Here is a 20717-nt window from a genome sequence, read left to right on the forward strand (position 1 = left end):
GGGGCTTTTAGGGTTCAGATAGCATTCTATTTCTTGGCATGGATGTAGTTACACAGTTTTCTGCATGTATATTTTATTTCACAATACCTAGAAAATAAAAAGACTTGCCCCCCTACAACCAGGGTCTAAGGAAAGGAGCATCTGGGAGATTATGAGATTAGTGGATGGAGTATTGAATTTGGCCCCGTAGGTGGGAGTGCAAGACCATGAGTGACCACTTATCAAACACACCTCAGTAAACAGTCAGACGAGTGAGGAGTGTGGTCCTTTCACCTGCCCAGGTTGTTTCTGTTAGATTCTGGGCTTGGTCTCTCGAGTCTAAGAAGTCATGCACCTGCTGTCTGATTTTGGCCAAGTCACCTCCCTTTTTGGGGCCTGTTCCTCATTTATTTGAGGGGAGTGTTGACTTGGATGGGGATTTTCCAAACAGAGCTCCTTGGACCCTTCTCTCTGAGGTCTCTGGAAATGGGAAGCCCTGCAGAGGGAAGGATAAATGGGCGAGGATTCATCCATTGAACCCTGTTCCCAACAGAGCCCTCTTCTTTACAACTTGGACCTCCCATGGGACTTTGTTTGAAAGGGAGACTTCATTGCTAAAAGCAAACTAAACTAAGTAGGCTAAAAGGCAACAAACTGGAGAAAACATTCAAGGTCTTCTCTAGAGCTAGGATCCTATGACGTTAATGAGGTCACCCAACATCTCTGAATTTTCTCTTCCTTGTATGTACAACGGGAGTAGCTGGCAGGGTGCGGTGGCTCACGCCTGTAATCCCAGCACTTTGGAAGGCTGAGGTGGGTGGATCACCTGAGGTCAGGAGTTTGAGAACAGACTGACCAACATGCTGAAACCCTGTCTCTACTAAAAATACAAAAATTAGCCAGGCGTGGTGGCAGGTGCCTGTAGTCCCAGCTACTTGAGAGGCTGAAGTGGAAGAATCATGTGAACCCAGGAGGCAGAGGTTGCAGTGAGCTGAGATCACACCCATGCACTCCAGCCTGGGTGACAGAACTAGACTGTCTCAAAAAAAAAAAAAAAAAGTGAGTAGCCGCACCCGTACCACATGGACAATACAGGGATGGAATGTAATGACATGCGTGAAGTGCTGTGTGAGTGATAAAAGGGCATGTGTGGTTGATATGTTTTTAATCCTGGTAGAAGGAGGAGGTTCAAGGCAGAAAACTCATCAAGGCTTAATGACAACAATAGCAGCTTATATTTGTGTGGGTCCATATGCAGCCTCCCTTCATGTTACAGAAGGTAAAGCCCAAGGCTAAGACTCTTCTTGCAAACTGGGTCAAGCAGCAAGCTACAGGTTAGAAACAGGCAAGGCAGCAAAAGAGTCACATGGGTGAACTCTGGGACTCTGCAGTCACACTCTGACTCTCCTGCTTGCAATGGGTGCTCATAAGCAAGCTAACTAACACCTCAGAGCCTTGGTTTTCCCACCACTAAATGCAAATAATAGGCAATGCTGAGTTATTGCAAAGTTACTTCATCTTTGCAGTAGCCTTCTGTGGTGAGTAGCATATTATCATTATTATTAGTCCTGGAAGAGTCAGCTCAAAGGAATCTGCTTTAAAGTCTTATTGCTCCAAGTGTGGTTCATGTATCAGCACCATTAGCATGCTTGTGGAGTTAAAATGCAGATTCTCAGATCTCAGGTTTGACTTCCTGACTTAAAGTCATCATCTTAACCAGACCTCCCATGCACATTAAATTAGAGAAGCACTGTTTTAAAATGCATTGGCTAGGTGTGGTGGCTCATGCCTGTAATCCCAGCACTTTGGGAGGCCAAGGCAGGTGGTTCACCTGAGGTCAGGAGTTCGAGACCAGCCTGACCAACATGGTGAAACCCCGTCCCTATTAAAAATACAAAATTAGCCGGGCATGGTGGTGCATACCTGTAATCCCAGCTACTCGGGAGGCTGAGGCAGGAGAATCACTTGGACCTGGGAGGTGGAGGTTGCAGTGAGCTGAGATCATGCCATTGCACTCCAGCGTGGGCAAGAAGAGCAAAACTCTATCTCAAAATAAATAAAATAAAATAAAATAAAATAGAATACATCAATCATACAGTGCATAAGTTCTGGCATATGCACTAGCATAAAGGGATTCTCCTATTATAAACCTAGCCCATCTCTTTACTCTCTATCCCACTAGCCCACTGATGACAGCAAAAACTCCCCTCTTAACACTTAACACTTCCAACACTTCCTAGCCGGGCATGGTGGCTCACGCCTGTAATCCCAGCACTTTGGGAGGCTGGGGTGGGCAAAGCGCTTGAGGCCAGGAGTTCAAGACTAGCCTGACCAACATGGCAAAACCCTGTCTCTATTGAAAATGCAAAAAAATTAGCTGGGCATGGTGGTACACGCCTCTAATCCCAGTTACTTGGGAGGCTGAGGCACGAGAATCGCTTGAACCTGGAAGGCGATGGTTGCGGTGAGCTGAGATCGTGCCACTGCACCCCAACCTGGGTGATAGTGAGACCTTGTCTCAAACAAACAAACAAACAAACAAACAAACAAAAACACTTCCTTACTTTGGTTTAAAGTGTTCCATAAAATATTCCTAAGAGAAAAAACTTTAAACCATCATCGTACTACTAGAATGTCAGCTCCATCCATGCAGGTATTTTTGTCTGTTTTGTTCTACAGTGTATCTCAAGTGCCAAGGCCATTGCTTGCGATATACTGGGTGCTCAGTGAATATTTGGCCAGTGAATAAATGAATTGGCCACTGATGTAGCAATAGAGATTAATTTATTCGACTGGCCAGCAAATTTGAGAAGACTGGGGACTCGGATCTGGAATGTTGTAAAGGAAGCCTAGAAGAGGGGAAAGGCCCAGAGTGAAGGTTTTTTCAGAGATTTGGGGGTTGATTAAGGAAAAAGACATGACCACGAGGTGGCGGTAGCACACACATGCTTTCTGGGTGATGCTTTAACAGGTTTACACTGGGGAATGTCCTTTACAGCAGGAGTTGGTCAAGGAGGCTATAGTGTGGAGATGGGATCCTACTCAGAAGAAAAGAAGGGAAGAGGACTCATAGGAAAGAAGAGAATTGGAAAGAGGGCTTACATGGCCAGGTGAAGTCACCCAGCAGCACAGCAGGGAATATCTAGGTCAGAGAGCTCCTATGGGCTACAGTGGCTTGGGGCCTTTATGGCTTGGAGCTTTTCCTTGGCCAGCAGATATTGGGCACAGTTTCATGGAGTATACAGAGCAGGCAGGTTCTAAATGGATTAACAGAGGCTTAGTGGGGCTATGTTCAAAGCAAATGGATATGCAAACATTTGACTTTGGTTGGTGGGGTTTTGCAGGTCTGGTCTCAGCCTACAGTGAAGAAATTAATAATCAAGGGGCCAGCATACAGAGACCATCTTTGGCTCATTTATACAGCACAAAGCAGGGGCCATGGATTAGGAAAGCCAGGACTGGGGTTCATGCTTAAGTGAGGCTTTTGTTCAACTGGGAGGCGGTGCACAGGTGACCGGGAGGTGGAGGGGCTGAGATGGGAAAGAAAAGCACAGAGAGGGAAGACAAGCAAGCCTCAAGACGAGTGTGGCTTCTTCTGTCACTTCTGAGCCTGACCTATTACAACACGACAGAATCAAGGACAACTATTTGAAAATTCAAGGCTGAATTCAAGTCTTTCATTGGTGAGTCACAGTTTTCCTACAAACTCACTGGGGGGCCCTTGGTCAAGCAACCTCCCCTCCCTAGGCCTCTCTTTCATAAAAGGAGGGAATTAAACTAGATATGTGTCCTCATCAGGCTGACCTGCAGGAGCTTTTTACCAAAAGTGCTCTATCTCCTCCATCCAGAGGTTCTGATTCCCTTGATCTGGGTGTGGGACAAGGACATCAGGATGCCAGGGTTGAGGCCCTCTGGACCACATAAGTGCTGAGTCAGGGACCCTGAGATCAAGTCTTCCCAGCTCTCTTGCCTGGCCCTGGCAGTGTCTGCAAATACAAAGGAGGGAGATGGGCCTTAACTTCAAAGAAAAGCTCCCTACTGCATCAGCAGTACATTCTGACTACATGTTAATGTGGGTTGAAGGTAGATTTTCTATTTTCTCACTCACAGGCTGGCTAAAACACATTTCAAGCTTCATTTTTGGGGGAACATAAATTGGGCTTCAACAGGGGGTGTCAAATTGGGGTAAAATTCTTGCACATCTTGGGGAAACCAAATAATCTTGTGTTTTCTCTTCACATAACTATGAAATCCCTAAGCCACAACAGCAAATCTCAACATGCTTGATATTAAGCCCAGTTCTCTCATAAAAGTTTCTGGAGATAATGAAACTCATCTATTGGGTTCTTAGCTTTAAACCTGAGAAAGCTTAAAAAGAGGGAAGATTGGCTTTGACGTCTTGCCTCTGGGTCTCCCTCATGTGTAGCTAAAAGAGTAGTTCAGGAAATATCCACCAGGGGTCAGCATTTTATACACACCTGACTGCTCTGGAAATATTTTTTTTTTTTTTTAAATAGAGACGGGATTTCACCATTTTGCCCAGGCTGGTGTCGGACTCCTAGACTCAAGCAATCCGCCCGCCTCAACCTCCCAAAGTGCTAGGATTACCGTGTGAGCCACCACACCCGGACTGGAAGGAATCTTGACAAGGCAAATAATCAGTTTGGTTCTTGCTCTCAAATTAGTGAAGGTCTGGTTTTTCAAGACTCTCTAGGTGTTTCGCTCTAAGGAAAAATTTATTTTCCTTCACCTATCAATCAAGCTGAGGTGGAGTCTGACCCCTGACGGGTATCCAATAAATGTTGCCTATTGCCAATGTCTAATCTACAAGGGGTGAGACGGGAGAAGTTCTGCGTCTTCTGTGCCTGCTTTAAAGTCCACTTCCTGTCATCATGTTGTTTGTTGCGGACCTTTTACCTGTATGATTGACTGGTGTGTGGAATTAACACTTCCCTCCTTGCCTGGGGGAACACACACCACATACTGGAACTCAGCACAGGAATCCCAACGGCGTGCCTGCAAGGGAAATGTGTACTTTTGTGTGTTGGTGGGTAGTGGACAGAACTCGTAAAACAGATAGATAAAATACCCAGGCACTCACTACAGTAGGGAATGGATCTGTTCCATTCCCTACTGTATGGAATGCAGCTATGGCTGCATTCTTTCCCAGGAACAGTTGACACAGTCAGATGACTCAGGGAACTTGACTTGCTTGGAGTCAGAGCAGAGGAAAGATCTTAGTGACCAGTGACCTCAAGCTGCCCCACCTGAGCGCTCCACCTCCACTCCAAGGGACTTCCTGCCAAGAGATCAGTATGTCTGTGTCTGGAGTCAAGACACATCTTCCTTAGGCCCCAGTGGAGTCACACTGACATCTTCGCCTTCCCTCCTTGGCAGTGTTTATCATAAGTCACAGGAGTTTAGTTTTCTTTCAACACAGGCCTGTGGTTGGAGCACAGGGAGCTAGGCTGGGGCTAGAAATTGCTAACCTAGTAGGCAATGGTAAGGATTCTAGTCTGTCCTAAGGCATAAACAGGCCTTGGACACTCTGAAGTTTGTCCTTTCACCACCCCATGCTCCACTTCTAAGTCTCTCTCTCCCCATCTGCACCCCTTAGTTCCTACAAAAATCTCCTCAAAGCGAGGCTCTTGGACAATTTGTTCCATGAAGACATCAAGGACTGTCCATACCAGCCCTCAATAACCCTCTCTTCTGAACTCCATGAGGACCTGTAGCCCAGACCCCTGATCTGCATGACGCCTCGGGGGTCTTTCCAGAGGTGTATGTTTTAACCATCCCATGAGCACCTTAAAGTAAAGATTCAGTGTTTTGCTGTTTACGCTCCCTAGAGCACCTGGGCCCTTATCTGAAACTGATGAAAACTCACTGCCGACATATTCTGAAGTATATTCGTTTATTTATTTATTTTTTATTTTTCCACAGGTTAATGGGGTACAGGTGGTGCTTAGTCACATGTGGTAAGTTCTTCAGTGGAGATCTGTGAGATCCTGGTGCACCCACCACCCAAGCCATATACACTGCACCCTATTTGTAGTCTTTTATCTCTCATCCCTCACCCACCCTTCCCCCCAAGTCCCCAAAGTCCATTGTATCATTCTTATGCCTTTGTGTCCTCATAGCTTAGCTCCCACGTATCAGTGAGAACATAAGATGCTTGATTTTCCATTCCTGAGTTACTTCACTGAGAATAAGACTCTCCAATCTCATCCAGGTCACTGCAAATGCTGTTAATTAATTCCTTTTTATGGCTGAGTAGTATTCCACCATATATCTATATCTATCTATCTATCTATCTATCTATCTATCTATCTATCTATCTATCTATCTATCTATCACAGTTTCTTTATCCACTCATTGATTGATGGGCATTTGGGTTGCTTCCACGATTTTGGGATTGCAAATTGTGCTGCTATAAACATGCGTGTGCAAGTATCTTTTTCGTGTAATGACTTCTTTTCCCAGTAGTGGGATTGCTGAATCAAAGGGTAGTTCTACTTTTAGTTCTTTATGAAATATATTAGTTTAATATGCACTTCCCATTTATTCTTCTCCCTTAGAATACTCTACCCCAGAGATCCACTTGGCTTATTCCTTCTTCTGCGTTGAGGCCTCTGCACCCATGGTTCCCTATCCAACAGGTCTTTTTTGACCACCTTATCTAAAATAGCATTTGCCTCCTGAAAGCTACCTGTATCTCCTTTGCTTACTGTTTCTGTACTTTGCTTTATTTTTCTTCCTAAAAATGATTACTGGGTGGTCATGGTGGCTCACGCCTGTAATCCCAGCACTTTGGGAGGACAAGACGGCCAGATCGCCTGAGGTCGGGAGTTTGAGACCAGCCTGACCAACATGGAGAAACCCCATCTCTACTAAAAATACAAAATTAGCTGGGCATGGTGATACATGCCTGTAATCCCAGCTACTCAGGAGGCTGAGGCAGAATTGCTTGAACCAGGGAGGCAGAGGTTTTGGTGAGCCGAGATGGCCCCAGGGTACAAACTGGGTGTCTCTATGTTCACCCATGGTGTGTGAAGAAAGCCTGTAAGTCCCCACACTCCTCCTTCTCTCTGTGAGAGCCACAAAACCTCAAAGAAGCAGGTGTGGTGGAATTAACTGGGAAGAAAGAACGACTTTCGAAATAGTGATTAAAGGACCATAGCAGAGCCACTGAACGTGAGATGGCACTGTCAACACGCTCCAGCGTCACCACCCGATAGGGCAGGATCCCCAGGCCTGGCTTGCTGCTTATGATTGTTCCCTATCTGCCAGTCCCCAATGCCCACAGTTCTGTTGCTGTCTTCTGTGAAGGATTTCACTTCTCCTGACCTCCTGCCACTCCAAGTGCATCCAGGGTTCACCTTTGGCTCTCCAAACACAGATCAAAGTTCTCTGCTAAACATAGAGTCCATCCACTCCAGAAGGGCAGAACTTTAAAATTATAGTTATCTTTAACATCAAACTCTTCGACGGAACTTGTACCCCTTTCAGACCAGGGGGAACCTCCTGCTGAAAGTATGCCTCCCCCACGCCCCTTCTGAGAAACTCAATTCAGAACATTGTGCTACAGAGAGCAGGGGGGAAGGGGGCCAGCTCCAGACAGAGCCGATTTTCAGATAGGCCATTTGCAAGTGGAAAGGGACAAGAGTCTGTAGTTTGAAATCATAACTCTCAGGGATGAGGTCCAGCTACATCTTTTAATAGCCAAGTGATTTTTGTACCAGCTCCTGAAGCTCATTTCATTCATTTAGAAAATCATGGCTGGGCACAGTGTCTCATGCCTATAATCCCAGCACTTTGGGAGGCTCAGGTGGAAGGATCACTTTAGGCCATGAGTTCAAGACAAACCTGGCCAACAGAGCAAGAGCCCTCATCTCTACAAAAATTTTTTAAAAATTAGCCAGGTGTGGAGGCTGAAGCAGGAGGATCACTTGAGCCCCAGAGGCCTGGCTGCAGTGAGCCATGATTGTGCCACTGCACTCCAGCCTGGGCGACAGAGCAAGACCTTGTCTCTAAAATAAACAAAAAAGAAAGAAAACCAAGATCATAATACTTCTCAGAGTTATTGTCACTATTAAATAACATGCAAAAGTGCTCTAGGTAAAAGCTCACTATAAGACTGCTTGAATAAGGTTATAACCCAAGTATCACCAGATGTCTCCAGCCCGTGGGTCACCTGAATGTCCTGGTCCTGACTCAGCTCACCCTTAAGCCCCTCACTACACCCTGACATGCCCCATGTACAGATTGTAAATGCTCAGTTGCATAAATTTTGACAAATATATACATTCATGTAGCCACCACCCCAATGAAAATGTAAAACATTTCCATAACTCCTGAAAATTCATTTATGTCCCTTTCTAACCAGTTCCTCCCACTCAAGAGGTATCCACTGTTCTGACTTTCATCCCATACGTTGGTTGTGTCCTGTTTCAAACTTCATATAAATGGAATCACATAGTATATACTCTTTTACTTGGCTTCTTCCTCTCAACATAATGTTTTTGAGGTTAATCCATGTTGTTGTGAGAAATCAACAGATTCTTCCTTTCTGTTGTTGAGTAGTATTTCAACTCATGAATAACAGGCTTTCCATGGACTTTTGAGATGTTTCCAGTTTTTGTCTATGATGCATAGAGCAGCTATTCTTTTATACCATTCTTCTTGTGGACATTTGTTTTCAACTCTCTTGCTTTGAGTAAATGCCTAGCAGTGAAAGGACTAGGTCAAAAGGTAGGTCAATTTACAAGAAGTTGGCAACTTGTTTTCCAAAATTGTTGCATGGTTTTAGGCTCCTGTCAGCAAAGTATAAGAGTATCAGTGGTGGCCAGGTGCAGTGTCTCATGCCTGTAATCCCAGCACTTTGGGAGGCCAAGGTGAGTGGATGTCAGGAGCTCCAGACGTCCAGGTACTCCTGATGTCAGGAGTTGCAGACCAGCCTGGCCAACATGGTGAATCACTGTCTCAACTTAAAATACAAAAATTAGCTGGGCGTGGTGGTAGTGGTAGCTGTAGTCCCAGCTACCTGGGAGGCTAAGGCAGGAGAATTGCTGAAACCCAGGAGGAGGAGGTTGCAGTCAGCTGAGATCACTCCATTGTACTCCAGCCTGGGCAACACAGTGAGACTTGGCCTCAAAAAAAAAAAAAAAAAAAAAAGAAAGAAAGAAAAAGAAAAAAGAAAAGGAGTACCTGTGGCTCCAACTCCTTGTCAACTCATCAATATTTCGTATGGTCAGTGTTTTAAATTCTAGCCTTTTTTTATGAGGATGAAGTAGTATATCTTTGAGGTCTGAATTTGTACTAAAAATATTGAGCATCTTTTAATGTGTTTATTGGTCATTTGTGATTTTTTTAAAATTGTAAAATGTCTGTTTAACTCTTTTGGCCATTATTTTGAGTAGTTTGTCATTTTCTTATTTATTTATAGTTTTTAAAAATTATTTTTAATTTTTGTGAGTACATAGTAGGTGTATATATTTATGGGGTACATGAGATCTTTTGATATGGGTATGCAATGCATAATAATCACATCAGGGTAAATAGGATATCCATCCCCTCAAGCATTTATTCTTTGTGTTACAATAATCCAATTATACTCTTTTAATTATTTAAAAATGTGCAATTAAATTATTATTGACTACAGTCACCCTGTTGTGTTATCAAATACTAGGTCTTATTTATTCTTCTAACTATTTTTTGCACCCATTAACCATCCTACTTCTTCCTCACTCCCTCACTACCTTTTGCAACCTCTGGTAACCATCATTCTACTATCTCCACAAGTTCAATTGTTTTCATTTTTAGCTCCCACAAGTAAATGAAAACATGCAAGGTTCATCTATCTATCCCTGACTTATTTCACTTAACGTAATGACCTCCGGTTCCATTCATATTATTGCAAATGCCAGGACCTCATTCCTTTTTATGGTTGAATACTACTCCACTGTGTATATGTACCTCATTTTCTTTATTCAATCATCTGCTGATTGACACTTAAGTTGGTTCCAAATCTCGGTGACTGTGAAGAGTGCTATAATAAACATGGGAGTGCAGATATCTCTTCATTATACTGATTTCCTTTCTTTTGGGTATATACTTAGCAGTGGGATTGCTGGATCATGTGGTAGCTCTATGTTTAGTTTTTTGAGGAGTCTCCAAATTGTTCTCCATAGTGGTTGTACTAATTTACATCCCCACCAAGAGTGTGCGAGGATTCCCTTTTCTCCACATCATCACCAGCATTTGTTATTGCCTGTCTTTTGGATAAAAATCATTTTAACTGGGGTGAGATGATAGCTCATTGTAGTTTTGATTTGCATTTCTCTGATGATGTTGAGCACCTTTTCACATATCTGTTTTCCATTTGTATGTCTTCTTTTGAGCAAAGTCTGTTCAGATCTTTTGCCCATTTTTAATAGGATTATTAGATTTTTTTCCTGTAGAGTTGTTTGAGTTCCTTATATATTCTGGTTATTAATCCCTTGTCAGACGGATAGAGTGCAGTAAACATTTTCTTCCATTCTGTGGATTGTCTCTTCACTTTGTTGATTGTTTCCTTTGCAGTGCAGAAGCTTTTTAACTTAATGTGATCCCATTTGTCCATTTTCCTTTGGTTGCCTATGCTTATGGGATATTACTCAAGATATCTTTGCCTGATCCAATGTCCTGAAGAGTTTCCCCAATGTTTTCTTGTAGTTTCATAGTTTAAGGTCTTAGGTTTAAGTCTTTAATCCATTTTGGTTTGATTTTTGTAAATGGCAAGAGACAGGAGTGTAGTTTCATTCTTCTGCATATGGATATCCAGTTTTCCCAGCACCATTATTGAAGAGACTGTCCTTTCCCCAGTGTATGTTCTTGGCACCTTTGTCAAAAATGAGTTCACTGTAGGTGTATGGATTTTTTTCTAAGTTTTTACACTGTTCCATTGGTCTATGCATCTGTTTTTATGCAAGTACCATGCTGCTTTGGTTACTGTAGCACTGTAGTATAATTTGAAGTCGGGTAATGTGATTCCTCCAGTTTTATTATTTTTGCACAGGATAACTTTGTCTATTCTGGGTCTTTTGTGTTTCCATATAAATTTTAGGATTACTTTTTCTGTTTTTGTGAAGAATGTTGTTGGTATTTTGATAGGGATTGTACTGAATCTAAAGGTGGCTTGGGGTAGTATGGACATTGTAACAATACTGATTCTTTCAGTGTATGAACATTTTAACAATATTGATTCTTCCAGTCCATGAACATAGAATATCTTTACATGTGCTTGTATAGTTTTCAAAGTTCTTCTTTTTTTTTTTTTTTTGAGACGGAGTCTCGCTGTGTCGCCCAGGCTGGAGTGCAGTGGCGCGATCTCGGCTCACTGCAAGCTCCGCCTCCCGGGTTCACGCCATTCTCCCGCCTCAGCCTCCGAGTAGCTGGGACTACAGGCGCCCGCCACCACGCCCGGCTAGTTTTTTGTATTTTTAGTAGAGACGGGGTTTCACCATGTTAGCCAGGATGGTCTCGATCTCCTGACCTCGTGATCCACCCGCCTCGGCCTCCCAAAGTGCTGGGATTACAGGCTTGAGCCACCGCGCCCGGCCTCAAAGTTCTTCTTGTTATTGATTTCTAGTTTTATTCCATTGTGGTCAGAGAAAATACTTGATATTATATTAGTTTTTAAAAATGTTTTAAGACTTATTTTGTGGCCTAACATGGTCTATCCTTGAGAATGATTCATGATTCATGTGCTGAGAAGAATGTGTATTCTGCAGCTGTTGGATGAAATGCTGTGTAAATATCTATTAGGTCCATTTGGTCTACAGAGTAGATTAAGTCTGATGTTTCTTTGTTGATTTTCTGTCTGGATGATCTGTCCAATGCTGAAAGTGGGGTATTGAAGTTTCCAGCTAGTACTGTATTGGGGTCTATCTTCCTCTTTAGCTCTAATATTTGCTTTATATATCTGGGTGCTCCAGTGTTGGGGATGTACATATTTACTCTTGTCACATCCTTTTGTTAAAGTAGCCCTTTTATTCTTATATAATGACCTCTTTTGTCTCTTCTTATAGTTTTTGTCTTGAAATCTATTTTGTCTTATGTAAGTAGAGCTACACCTGCTTCCTTTTTGTTTCCATTGGCATGGAAACAAAAAAAAAGTCATTTCTTTATTTTCGGTTTATGTTTGTCTTTTTAGGTGGAATGTGTTTCTTGTAGGGAACAGATCATTGGGTCTTATATTTTTTAATCCATTCAGCCACTCTATGTCTTTTGATTGATGAGTTTCATCTATTTACATTCAATATTATTATTGATAAGTAAGGACTTACTCCTACCATTTTGTTATTTGTTTTCTGGTTGTTCTGTGGTCTTGTCTTCCTTCTTTCCTTCCTTTCTGTCTTCATTTTAGTGAAGGTGATTTTCTCTGGTGGTATGTTTTAATTTCTTGCTTTTTTATTATTCATGTATCCTTCAAAGGTTTTTTGATTTGAGGTTACCCTGAGGTTTGCAAATAATATTGTATAACTATTTATTTATTTATTTACTGAGACAGAGTCTCGCACTATCAGCCAGGCTGGAGTGCAGTGGCACAATCTTGGCTCACTGGAATAACTCATTATTTTAAACTGATGACAATTGTTTGCATGAACAAACTGATTGCATGAACAAACAAGCAAAAAGAAAATTAATAAAAACTCTGCACTGTAACTTTATCCCTCACTTTTTAACTTTTTGGTGTTTCTGTTTATATCTTATTATACTATCTATGTCTTGAAAAGTTGTTACAGGCCAGGTGCTGTGGCTCATGTCTGTAATCCCAGCACTTTGGGAGGCCGAGGAATGCAGATCACTTGAACCCAGGAGTTTCTGACCAGCTGGGCAACATGGCGAAACCCTATCTCTACACAAAATACAAAAATTAGCCAGGCATGGTGCTGTGCACCCATGGTCTCAGTTACTCAGGAGGCTGAGGTGGGAGGATCACCTAAGCCAGGGAGGCTGAGGCTGCAGTGAGCCATGATTGTACTACTGCACTCTAGCCTGGGTGACAGAGTGAGACCTTGTGTCAAAAAGAAAAAAGTTGGCATAGTTATTATTTTTGGACAGTTCTTTTCATCTTTCTACATAAGTTATGAGTAGTTTACACACCCCAATTACAGTGTTATAATATTTATTTTTTGTGTACTCACTATTACCAGTAATTATCTGAATTTTGTACCTTCGGATGATTTCTTATTGCTCATTAATGTCCTTTTCTTTCAGATTGAAGAACACCCTTTAGCATTTCTTGTAGGACAGTTCTTGTGTTGATGATGAAGTCTCTCATATTTTGTTTGTCTGGGAAAGTCTTTATTTCTCGTTCATGTTTCAAAGATATTTTTGCTGGATATAGTATTCTATGGTAAAAATTTTTTTCCTTCAGCACTTTAAATATGTCATACCACTCTCTCTTGGCCTGTAAAGTTTCTACTGAAAAGTCTGCTGCTAGATGTATTGGAGCTTATGTTACTTGTTTTTCTTATTTACTGCTATTAGGATTCTTTCCTTGACCTTCGAGAGTTTGATTATTAAATGCCTTCAGGTAGTCGTCTTCTTTGGGTTCAGGTAGTCTTCTTTGGGTTAACTCCACTTGGTGATCTATAGTCTTCTTGTACTTGAATATTGATTTGTTTGTCTAGATTTGGGAAGTTCTTGTTATGATCCCTTTGAGTAAACTTTCTACTCCTATCTCTCTCTCTACCTCCTCTTTAAGGCCAATAACTCTTACATTTGCCCTTTTGAGGCTATTTTCTAGATCCCGTAGGCATTCGTCTTTTTTTATTCATTTGTGTCCTGTATCTGTGCATTTTTAAATAGCTTGTCTTCAAGCTAAATAATTCTTCCTTCTGTTTGATCAAATCTGCTATTAAAAGACTCTGAGGCTGAATGCAGTGACTCATGCCTGTAATCCCAGCACTTTGGGAGGCTGAGGCAGGAGGATCACATGAGGCCAGGAGTTCAACACCAGCCTGGCCAATATGGCAAAACCCGGTCTCTACCAAAAACACAAAAATTAGCTGGGTGTGATGTTGCACATCTGTAATCCCAGCTACTCAGGAGGCTGAGGCATGAGATTAACTTAAGCCTGGGAGGCAGAGGTTGCAGTGAGCTGAGATTGCACCACTGCACTCCAGCCTTGGTAACAGAGAGAGATTCTGTCTGCAAAATAAATAAATAAGAGAGAGGGAGAGAGAAAGAGAGACTCTGATGCATTCTTTAGTATGTCAATTGCATTTTTCAACTGCAGAATTCCTGCTTGATTATGTTTAATTATTTCAATCTCTGTTAAATTTATCTGATAGGATTCTGAATTTCTCCTTTTGTTGTCATGGATTTTGTTGAGTTTCCTCAAACAGCTATTTTGAATTCTCTGTCTGAAAGGTCACATATCTCTGTCTCTGAGGATTGGTCCCTGATCCCTTATTTTGTCCCTTATTTGGTAAGGTCATGTTTTCCTTTATGGTCTTGATGGCTTGTGAATGTTCATCAGTGTATGAGCATTGAAGAGTCAGGTACATATTGTAGTCTTCGCAGTCTGGGCTTGTTTGTACCCATCCTTCTTGGGAAAATTTTCCAGGTATTTGAAAGGATTTGGGTGTTGTGGTCTAACTTTTTGGTCACTGCAGTCATATCTGCTTCAGGGGGCCATGTCAAGCTTAGTAACACTGTGGCTCTTGCAGACTCATAGAGGTATCACCTTCGTGGTCTTGAATAAGATCCAGAAGAATTCTCTAGATTGCCAGGCAGAGACTCTTATTCTTTTCCCTTACTTTCTCCCAAATAAACAAAATCTTTCTCTCTGTGCTAGGTGGCCTAAAGCTGGGGGTAGTGGGACACAAGCACCTCTGCTGCCACCACAGCTGGGAATGCACTAGGTCAGACCTGAAACCAGCATGGCACTGGGTCAAGGCCCACTGTAACCACTACCTGTCTACCATCTCTGTGGACTTAAGGCCGTAGGGCTCTACAATCAACAGGTGTTGCAGCCAGCCATGCTTGCATCCTTCCTTTCAGGGCGATGAGTTGTTGTCTGGAGGAAATGGCCTGATGTTGGAAACCTTAGAAATCTACCTTGTGCTGTAGTCTACTGCAGCTGAGCTGGCACACAAGCCACAAGACAATGTCCTTCCTACTTTTCCCTCCCCTTTCCATAAGCAGAGGAGTCTCTCCTTATGACCACCATTGCCACAGGGCCTTGGGGCATACCGTCAGGCTACTGCCAAGGCCAAAGGGCTCTTCAGTCAGCTTGTCATGAATGCTGCCAGGCCTGGGACTCACTCGCCTTCAAGACAGTGGGCTCCCATCTGGCCTAGGGCAGGTCCAGAAATGCCATCCAAGTGGCAAGGCCTGAAATCAGGGACCTCAAGAGTCTGCCTGGTACAAGCCTTAATGTCTCTGAGGTCCTAAATAAACTTGAAAGCTGCAAGACAAAGTCCCCTCCTTTATTTTTCCCTCTGCTTTTCTGAAGCTGAAGGAGTCTCTTCCCATAGCGACCACAGCTGGGAATGTGCTGGGTCACACCTGAAGCCAGCATGGCTCTGAGTCTCACTCAAGACCCACAGTGTATACTACCTGCCGACAGCTGCTGATTATTCAGGGCTCAAGGGCTCATTACTCAGCAGGTAATGAATCCTGCCAGGACTAGGTCCTTCCCTTCAAGGCAGTGATTTCCCTTCTGGTCCAGGGTATATCTAGAAATGTCATCTGAGAGCTAGGACTTGGAATGTGTGCCTGAGGACTCTGCTCAGTGCCCTATCCTACTGTGGCTGAGCTGGTATCCAAGTTACAAAACAATATCCTCTTTATTAGACCTTCGTTTCTCCTCAAGCAGAAGGAAGGAGTATCTTTGGGATCTGTGAGCTGCACTTCCTGGGATTGGAGGAGGGGTAGTGCAGGCCCTCCCTTGGCCTCCCTAGCTGGTGTATCACTAGGTCATGTGACCCCCAAGTCCACTGACTCTGAGTCCAGAACAGCACTAGGACTTGCCTAGGAGTTGCAGTCCTTGTGGCTTAGATTGCCTTTCAAGTTTATTTAGGACCCCAGAGACCTTTAGTTCATGACATTAAGGCTTGCCAAAACTTAAGCTCCTTCCTCCGGGATGGACGATTCCTCTCTGCCTAGGGCTGGTCTAAATGCTCCCTCGGTGTGCATCAGCTGAGTTCTGCTTGGTGTTGCTTTCTACTGTGTCAGGGCATCGCTAGTTCCAATGCAAAGTCTGGCCATCACTGCACTATCCCTCCTCCATGCTCATTGATTCTCTCCCTGTGCCACATGGCTGCTGCTGGGGGATGGGGGAAGGGTGACATAGGTAACTCAAAACCTTCTTTTCTACCCTATTCAATGCCTTCTTCAGTGCTGTGAAGTTACAACCAGGTACTGTGATGCTCACCTGATTTTTTTTTTTTTTTTTTTTTGAGACAGAGTTTCGCACTTGGTGCCCAGGCTGGAGTGCAATGGCACGATCTCGGTTCACTGCAACCTTCACCTCCCAAGTTCAAGCAATTCTCCTGCCTCAGCCTCCTGAGTAGCTGGGATTACAGGCGTGCGCCACCACGTCCAGCTAATTTTGTATTTTTAGTAAAGACGGGTGTTCTCCATGTTGGTCAGGTTGGTCTCGCACTCCCGACCTCAGGTTGATCCGCCCGCCTTGGCCTCCCAAAGTGCTGGTGAGCCACTGCACCCGGCCTTGATTTTTGGTTCTTATGAAGGTATTTTTTTGGCATAGATCGTTGTTAAACTTGGTGTTCCTGTGGGGAGAGTGATTGTCGAAGTCTTCTGTACAGCCATCCTCCTCTGCCTCCCAGGCCTAGGAGTGAAATTCTGGGTCATACGGAAACTCTATGTTTCATGTTTTGAAGAATTGCCAAACTGTTTTCCAAAGTAGCTGCACCATTTTACAAGCCTACCAAAAGTATATGAGATTTTCAATTTTTTGCAACCTTGCCAATACTTGTTATTATCTGTACTTTTTATTATAACCAATCTAGTAGTATCTTATTGTGATTCTGATTTGTGTTTCCCTGATTGCTAATGATGTTGAGCATCTTTTCGTGCGTTTATTGGTAATTTATCTACCTCAGAGAAATGTCTATTCAGGTCCTTTGCCTACTTTAAAATTGAATTCTTCTTTTTATGATTGGGTTATAAGTATTATTTATATATTAGATACAAGTCCCAGGGTTCATTTTTTTTAACCATATAGATTTCTAGTTGCTCCAGCACTGTTTGTTGAAAAGGCTTTTCTTTCTTCATGAATTACCTTGACACCTTTGTCAAAAGATATGTAGATATATATTAGGACACTTTAATTCTGTTACTTTGATCTGTTTTTCTATATTTATGCCATTCTAATTTGAAGTATTCCCTCATATTTCCTGTGATTTCTTGTTTGACCTATGAGTTATTTGGAAGTGCATTGCTTTATTTCCAAACATTTGGATATTTTCTTAGATAGAATATTATTATGGATTGCTAATTTAATTCCATGGTAGTCAGGAAACATGATCTTATGATTTCTTCCATTGAAATTTAGAGATTCTTCTATAGTTCATGAATCATAAGTCTTGGTGAATATTCCATGAGCAGTTGAAAAGAATATGTATTTTGCCATTGGTGGTGTAATATTATATGATGTCGGTTTGGTCAGGTTAAACAATTATGTTGTTCAAATCTGTGTCCTTAATAATTGTTTGTATACTTGTTTTATTAATTATTGAGAAATGGGTTTTACAATGTCCAACTATGTGGGTTTTCTACTTCCATTTTTGCTTGACATATTTGGAAATTCTGTTGTGACATTCCTATACATTTAGGATTGTTATGTTTCTTCCTCTTTCTCCTCCTCCTCCTCCTCCTCCCCCTTCTCTCTTTTGAGACAGAGTCTCACTCTGTTGCCCAAGCTGGAGTGTAATATCAGGATCTCGGCTCACTGTAACTTCCGCCTCCTCGGTTCAAGAAATTCTCCTGCCTCAGCCTCCTGAGTAGCTGTGATTACAGGCATGTGCCACCGTACCCAGCTGATTTTTGTATTTTTAGTAGAGACAGGATTTCACCATGTTGGTCAGGCTGGTCTCGAACTCCTGACCCCAGGTGATCCACTCGCTTATCTTTACCTCCCAAAATGCTGGATTTACAGGCATGAGCCACCACACCCGGCCTGTTATGTCTTCTTAATAAATTGATCCTTTTGTCATTTTAATATGACCATTTTTATTTCTGGTAATTTCCCTGTATTAAAACCTACTTTGTCTAAAATTCATATTACATAGTATATTTTCCCTGTACTTTTAGTTTCAACTAGCCTGGGTTTTTATATTTAACATGTGTATCTTGTAAACACAGTATAGTTGGGTCTTGTTTTCTTAGCCTATTTGACAGGTCTATCTTTTATTTGAGGTATTTATTGTATTAATGATACATTTTCTATCTTGCTATTTGTTTTATGTGTCCTCCCTCTTCTTAATTTTTTCTTACTTCCATGGCTTCTCTTGGGTTAACTATTTTTCAGCGATAATTTTTGTATCTTCTATCAGATTTTAGTCTGAATTAATATTATAAAACGTCATACGCAACATAAAAATCTTCCAATGTACACCCATTTTTCTTCCCCTTCTATGCTTTGTGCTTTTCTTGTTATACATCTTGCTTCTACAAATGTTACAAATCTCCCAAAATCTGACTATTTTTGCTTTAGTCAATGAACTTTTAAATAACTTAATACAAATGTGAAAAAGTATTTTGTATTAATCTGTATATTTATAATTCCCACTGCTCTTCATTGCTTCACTGTAGATTGTAATTTTTATTTAATATCATTCCCTTTATCTTGAATAATTTATTTACTTTTCATATAATACTGTCAGATTTTATTTATTTGAAGATGTCTTACTTCCTGTTTAAAAATTTTTTTGGGGACAAAGCACTATAAGTTGCTAGCTTTTTTACTTTTAGCACTTTAAAGATGATGTTCCATTTTGGCTTGGCCTGGTGGTTTATGCCTGTAATCCCAGCACTTTGGGAGGCCGAGGCTGGGGAATCACTCGAGGCCAGGAGTCTAAGAGCAGCCTAACAACATGGCGAAACCCTGCCTCTATCAAAAATATGAAAATTAGCCAGGCATGGTGACATGCGCCTATAATCATAGCTACTTGGGAGACTGAGGCAGGGGAATCGCTTGAACCTGGGAGGCAGAGGTTATAGTGAGCGGTGATTGTACTACTGTACTCCAGCCTGGGAGACACAGCAAGACTCCATCTCAAACAAACAAACAAACAAAACAATATTTTGTCCTCTGGCCTACATGGTTTCTATATGATGAAATTATTCATCATTCCCGCATGCAATGTACATTTTTTTATTTGGTTGCTTTTAAGAGTTTTATCTTTATCTCTGTTAAGTCAGTAACTGTGAAAGGGTCTGAGTTTTTATTCTGCTTGCAAGCTAACTAGATAGCCCATCACAATTTTATAGATTCTAATAGACGATGGTGGAAGACAATTTATTACTCACAGCAGTAGCAGAGTAATACACAGACTCCTCGAGCCCCACTTGTTTTATTTTGAGACAGAGTCTGGCTGTGTCACCCAGGCTGGAGTGCAATGGCGCAATCTCAGCTCAATACAACCTCCACCTCCCGGGTTCAAATAATTCTCCTGCCTAAGCCTCCCGAGTAGCTGAGATTACGGGTGCCTGCCACCACACCCGGCCTCCGCCTGGCCTTGAGCCCCACTTTCTACAGGGAGTTGTGATGAGCTCCATATGTTTCCCGAACACATTGTGAAGTACATCATAAAAAGAGACCCTGGCCGGGCGCGGTGGCTCACGCCTGTAATCCAGCACTTTGGGAGGCCAAGGTGGGCGGATCACGAGGTCAGGAGATCAAGACTGTCCTGGCTAATATGGTGAAACCCCGTCTCTACTAAAAATACAAAATAGCTGGGCGTGGTGGCAGGCACCTGTAGTCTCAGCTACTTGGGAGGCTGAGGCAGGAGAATGGCGTGAACCCAGGAGGCAGACCTTGCAGTGAGCCAAGATCATGCCACTGCACTCCAGCCTGGGTGACAGAGCAAGACTCCATCTAAAAAAAAAAGTAAAAGTTGGGATGTCTCTGCATTCTGGGGTAATAAAGATACAGATATCACCTTCATCGATGTGGATTTATTTCTATTCCATTTGGTACTTCATTTAAAAGATGGTTATATTTCTCCTGAAATGCCTGATTTCTTTACCCATTATATCTATTTTTTGCTGGAAGTTTTTTTAAACCATATTTATCATAGCATTTGTTTTTAAATTCCTTATCTTTGGATCCCAATATCTTGGTCACCTGAGGGTCTATTTATTTTTTTCTCTTGACTATGGCTCACATTTTTCTGCTTTTCTGAATGTCTGATAATTTTTTTTGTCACATGGTGAACATTGTGAATGATATATGGTAGATGCTCTGCATTCTATTTTCCTTTGAAGAGTGTCAAGTTTTGTTGTAACAGGAAGTTAAATTATTGAAAACTCACCTTGGTTTTGTGGAGATTTGATTTTGCACTTTGTTTGGATGAATTTCTTTTGGTTTTGTCCCTAATTCTAGGGTATATCCCTTAATTCTGGGATGCAGTCCTTCCTGCTAAGGGGTGGTCATTCTAGGGTTACAATGGAAAGCCTGGTAGAATCAAGTCCCTCTTAGATGGTGGAACTTTCCCAGAGAT

The sequence above is a fragment of the Macaca mulatta genome, chromosome 13, assembly GCF_049350105.2.
Source record: "Macaca mulatta isolate MMU2019108-1 chromosome 13, T2T-MMU8v2.0, whole genome shotgun sequence".
NCBI classification, from domain to species: Eukaryota; Metazoa; Chordata; class Mammalia; order Primates; family Cercopithecidae; genus Macaca; species Macaca mulatta.